Genomic DNA, 6,529 nt, shown 5'->3' with positions numbered 1-6,529 from the left:
AATGATACCCGGGGTCAAACAGCAAAGTTACCACAGCATCACAACCAAGTCAGTAACGGGTAAATCCTCCCCTGTTTGCCAAACAAGCATTGATCCGACGTGGCATACTCCTAATGAGACGTCTAAGGTCATTTTGGTCCAGATTGTCCCATTCCTGTTGCAACGCAGCAGCAAGTTCTTGGACATTGGCAGGACGTTGTTGACGTTGACGTAACCTCTGTCCAAGCATGTCCCAGACATGCTCGATGGGGGAGAGGTCGGGACTCAGTGCTGGCCAAGGTAATGTGGTGATGTTCTGTTGTTGGAGGTAACCTGTAACGATCCTGGCCCTGTGACATCTTGCGTTGTCATCCTGGAAGATGAAACGGCGGCCATGACGTCGTGCGAACGGCACAACATTGACTGCCAAGATGTTGTCACGGTAGTACTGGCCTGTAACACGACCTGCAACAACATGTAAAGCCGTTCTTCCAGCAACAGTGATGCCTCCCCACACCATAACAGAACCACCCCCAAATCGATCATGTCTGATGACGTTAACGTCTTGGAAGCGCTCGTTTCGACAACGCCACGCCCTCCTACGTCTGTCCAAAAAATCAACAGTGAACTATGACTCATCTGAAAACATCACATTGCTCCAGCGTCGATTATCCCAGTGTTCACGATCCCTACACCAACGACGTCTTGCCTGAATGTGATGATCTCTCAAACAAGGGATCACGCGAGGACGTCGGGCGCGAAGGTGACCCCTATGCAGTCGATTCCGAATCGTCTGGCCACTCACTCTCACACCAGTGTCTGTTTGAAGACGAGCGCTGATCTGATTTGCTGTGATGACACGATTTCTCAAGGCCAAGGTACGGATAAATCGATCCTGGGCTTGAGTTGTCGCCCTTGGTCAACCTGAGCGTGGTCTGTCCTGTACAGATTGTGTATCACGGTATCTGGACCATAGCCTGCTTATGACAGACTGAGAAACATTCATCGTCCGCGCCACAACCGCCTGTGTTGTGCCGATCTGTAGCATGCCAAGGGCACGTAACCTTTCATTTTGGGTAAGCCGACGCATATCAAAATTTGTTTTCTGGTCACTAAAACAATTAAACTGATGTTTCCACCCTGGAATTCAATGCCACAATGACTGTAACATTCAAAGTCAGAGTCGTGCAAATCTTGGGTTGGACCCCCATGATGATCCCAAGCATCACCTGCATTCCATGCGGTAGCTATTGGTGCGTTTGGGCGTCACATGTAACTGGAAATGTTTCTTCTGTTAGGTTCTATAGTGACTTTTTTCGTAGTCATTTGCATATTTTAGTATTATGCCCCCAAAATCAAATATCCCCTACTTTTTTTGAATAGTATACTTTATTTAAAAGACAAAAATATAATGTTATAAAATACAAAATACACATTTAAATATTAACAGTTTTTATCCACAGCTGTTTGAGAAATGAAGACGGGCATATGCCACACAGTGTGCAGAGCTATGGCGTACTCTTATATAAAATTCCAACTGCCAAGGGATCTTTCACACACACACACACTTGAGTTTACACTGTACCTTGGTTTTTTTGTCCCTTCCGTATGACTAGTCAGCCATCCATGTCAGGTCCTCTGTCCGGCATCACTGACACGGGAAAATGTTCAAGAAAAAGGTCTACATTAGCGCTATGAAAGTGTTGATATGCATATAAGAAAGAAAAAACTGGGATATTGACCAAATTGGGCCAAAACCTATAGCCTCTATCTTATTTGCTCAAGGTATTGATGGAATAGGAGTTAACTTTGGAATGAGTGAAATGAAATGGGGTTTAATGTCCTATTCCGACAGGGCTAATGACATGGAAATATGCTATACAGTGTCCTATTATGGAATTTTATCCAGACAGCGGCGCTAAAGCCTACTCTTATATCGAATTCAAACTGCCAAGGGATCTTTCACGTGCACACCAATGTGTGCACAGGACCTCGGTCATTCGTACCATCCAAACGACTAGACTAGGGAGAATTAACCAAGGAAGGCAAAGTCCTGAAAAGCTGTATATTGATAATGCTTGTCCTCTCACAATCGGAATGATTCACATTTCACACCCAGTGTACGGACAAACAGGGCCAAAATTGATATGTGGGTGTATAAACAAAGATATATACTACACCAATATTACATGTGTTGCAGAATTGGTTTAACACATTTCAAATATAATTGTAACACGGATATTTGCAATGGTTGATCCATGACAAAAGATTTGAAATATTTTGAAGAGACGCAAAAGGTTGCGCCATACAGTGTGCTATGAGGGAAATTTTGCCCGGGCAGCAGCGCTATGGCCTACTCTTGTATCGAATTCCAACTGCCAGAGGATCTTTTATGTGCACGCCAATGTGTACACTGGACCTTGTTGTTTTTTTTTGTCCCATCCAAACGACTAGACAGCTGTCCTCGTCAGGCCCTCCGTCCTGCATCACTGACAATGGGAAACCACACCGGAAAATCAGGATGAACTTTCTCGGCCAATGCAGGGATCGAACACCCGACCTCAAGGCTAGCGAGTCAGCGTCTTACCCACTTAGCCACATGATCCCCCCTTGGCCTCTGTACATGTAGAGATGAATTTTGAGCTACCTTTATATATATATTTCTATTTTTAAAACCCGCGACAAGTATATTTATATCAAGGATGTAACCCTCTATCAGTTAACCCGTCACGGATTGGTTGCATTGGTGAACCGGTTCAAAATATTCGTTTCATATCACACCTGACCTTCAAATCCAGGAATTGTAGCCACAACGGGGATCACGTTGGTTAAGTCGGTAAGACACTGGCTATCTAGTCTGCAGGTCGGGTGTTCGATCCCTGTATTGGCCGAGAAAGTTCATCCTGATTTTCCGGCGTGGTTTCCCTTGTCAGTGATGCAGGACGGAGGGACTGACAGAGGGACAGCTGTCTAGTCGTTATGGGACGAAAAACCGAGGTCCCGTGTAGACATTGGCGTGCACGTAAAAGATCCCTTGGCAGTTGGAATTCGATATAAGAGTAGGCCGTAGCCCCGCTGCCCAGGCAAAATTTCCCTCATAGCACACTGTATGGCATATTCTCGTCTTCATTAGCCCAGGTTAGGAGCAGAACAGTAGGACATTAAACCCCATTTCATTTCATTTCATTTCTTTCACCAAAGACCACATAAATACTTCATTTAGCACTTGTCATTTGAAACAGTTATAGCCTATGTCTTGTCTGGAAGAGGGGGCATCATCACATTACCATACAGGGTATAAGTCGATGTTGAGTATAAGTCAAATTGCCAAATTTTACATTTTTCCGACCTACTTCCATAATTAAGTAGAGGCGGTATATAAGACTAATGTTTTTCAACTCCATGAGTTTCGGGACTGTTATCCTAGTCTAATACCGTGCCGGTGTACGCCGAAGAAAAGTTGGGCCATATAAATAATGAGGGTCTGGGACAGTTGTCAATAACACTTGCATTTATAAACAAACATGAATCGTGATGACGAATTAGGATTCAATAAAAAAAACAACATAGATATGGCCCATGATGAGAGAAATTTTACAATAAAAAAAATTAAGAGTGTTGGATATTGAACTGACAATGCAATCAAATGGATTTTCGGAAATGGCATTCTTATATAAATTTCATGGGCGTCAACATCTTGTTTTAGGACTAGTTACCTCCCTTAGACTTTGTTTATGATAATGTAAAAGACCGGATAATCTAGCCTATGACCGATTATTCTCAAATGTTGACAACGCAACCACACTAATATTCGTAGAATATAGAATGTTTTTTTCTAGATGATAGAGACTAATGATATGCCAACATTGAAATGTGTGCATAAATATGGTATATACTTAACTACACCAATATTATACATATGCCATAGAATTTGTTACACACATTACAAATATAATCTTAATAGAGATCTTTGCTATGGTTGATCTATCAGTAAAAATTGGAAGATTTGTAAGGAACGCAAAAGGTTATTGTTTACTGGCTGCAGCAGGGAGCAATAACAGGAACACAGATGATTTTCAACTCACTGATACAACTCAGTTTAAACTTTAAGCTAAAGAGCTGTTATATAATACTGTGACAGGATATCTGCTCTAAACTAACTAGTCATCAAAGAATTGACTGTCAAAAGTTCAGACAGGAAGTATTTTAGGCCTACAATGCTTGTAAAGCTTTGGCCTACATTCTGATGATATTTGTGCTACCATAGATACATATATATTTATATCATTACATTATGTGACAAGTAGTAGTGTTTGGCAAGTAGTAGTGTTGTCTAACTTTCATTATAAAGCCCATATAAATCTTTTTAGAACTTCTTTGTCATTACTGCCACCAAGGGTGCTCAAATATACATGTAGGATCTGTAAAAAAAAAAAATAAATAAAAAGCAACTTTATACTCCCCCAAAAAAAACGTAATTGGGTTAAACGGCCTACTGTTCAGCTCCAACTGGGCTGACAGCCAACCTACTGTGGATCTGTAATGAAATGGGGTTCAACATCATACTGTGCTGCTCAAACTGGGCTAAAGAAGTTGGACAAATGCTTGAAAGTGTGCTGTGATGGAAATTTTGACTGGCCGTGTGTACAAAAGAGCTTTTTTTTTTGTCCTATCCGAACAACTGTACATTAGCCCTTACCAGCCCCTCTGTCTTGCACCAGTTAAAAGAGGAACCATGCCAGAAAATCCTGATGAACTTTCTTGGCCACCACAAGAAAAAATAAGCAGGGGAGTAGGACTGAAACCTTTATGTACAAGTATGTACGGGCAAACTTGTTATTTAATGTTATATCATTTAAATAGGCCTATGTATATAAGCTTAAAGTCTTGATTATCCATTTTTCAATTTAATTAAATCATTAACAATAACCGCCAGTGTTTGAATCTGTGAACATCTCGAGCACCCGATGGCATTGAGACTTGATTATAGACTTAGCAAGTTAATACATTAAAATGTCTTATAAAAAAATTTAACATTTACAGTCTCAAGAAATACCTACTTAACCTACGTACAATATATAGATTTAGCTCTTGCATTATGCATTATTAAATTTGCAATAACAACAAAAAAAACCAACCTGAAAAACCCATAAAAATGTTTAGAAAATACTACATGTACTTATATTATAATTAGCACAGCCTGAATTTTAACAGTCTACATCATTAATAAATTCGTTATGTGTTTGATAATTTTTTGATCCAGATTTTTTAAAAACAATTTTGGAACCAGTATTACTTTCGATAACTTAAAGCAATGTTGATTTTGTTTATGAATAGTATGGTTTACGGACAATGTAACTGCATCGTGTTAAAAACAAATACTGACTGTCTGATATACAAAGTTGCGTGCAAACTTTTTCCACGGCCAGATTATTTTTTTATCAACATTAGATCTATCGGTATACTGTCAACGGAAGTTCGCATAAAAAGTGCACTTACCTTCAACTTTACTTTGCTGAATCCAAAATCGTGTGTGTATGTGTGGAATAGCTTTATTTAACTTTAAATCACGGCATCATTTCTTCTTTGGGAAAAATAATAACCTATGCCGCCATTTTAAATCCCAGAATTCCGTACGTTCCGGTCAAACGAACAAACAAAAAATATTTAATAAATAATAAAAGCAATTTAGATAAATAACAACAATAACCGTAACCTATAAAAAAATATTGTAATGTGAATAGAGATAATATGATATAAACCGATTTAAACACAATCATCAACCGTGAACAGATCGTGACCTTGACCTTGCCCGAGACGATAAAAATATATTTGTACATCTATGTAGGTCTAAAAATGGCGACTGTTCGTTTGAAAGGCCTGTAATATTTCTGATAATGAATCTATTCATATAATTTGTTTGTATACGCTCTACCATATTTTATATGAGGTTACATAATTACGTCATATTAAAAGAATAATCAAATCGGGGAATTTTAATTTTCAGAGATAGGTCTTTTATCGAGAGACGATAAATATATGGACTCATATAGCTAGAGTAGATCTCTATGTTAATTGACTGGGTCATTATTATCTATTTTTCAGATTCATAACTTAAAAAAATGGAACTAGTCTTGGTCCAACCTTTATTTTATATGGTTTTACAACTTATATAATTAAGTGTTGAACTTTTAAATTCGAAATAAAAAAACGGCAACAATCGACTCATGACCTATTTTATATATTGTATATGTAGACAGCCGCCATTTTGAATGACATTAACAACACACATTGATCTAAGCAATATTTTATTTAGATAGTTTCATATTAAGAACTAAATTTTCAAAAATTTAAGGATTCATGAACAAGGCCAAAGGTTATTATAATTGATCTCCATATTGTTAATGGTAATACAATTCTAAGAATGTACACTTGTACAAACATACATGAAGGCCTTATATAAATAATGATCATGAATTTTATATTTACTGGGGCAAGGATCATTAATTTTATATTTACTGGTACAAGGTTGATGAAGGCCTTATATAAA

The sequence above is a fragment of the Patella vulgata genome, chromosome 3, assembly GCF_932274485.2.
Source record: "Patella vulgata chromosome 3, xgPatVulg1.2, whole genome shotgun sequence".
NCBI lineage: Eukaryota > Metazoa > Mollusca > Gastropoda > Patellidae > Patella > Patella vulgata.
The sequence above is the reverse complement of the archived record's forward strand: the minus strand, read 5'-3'. Positions refer to the sequence as shown.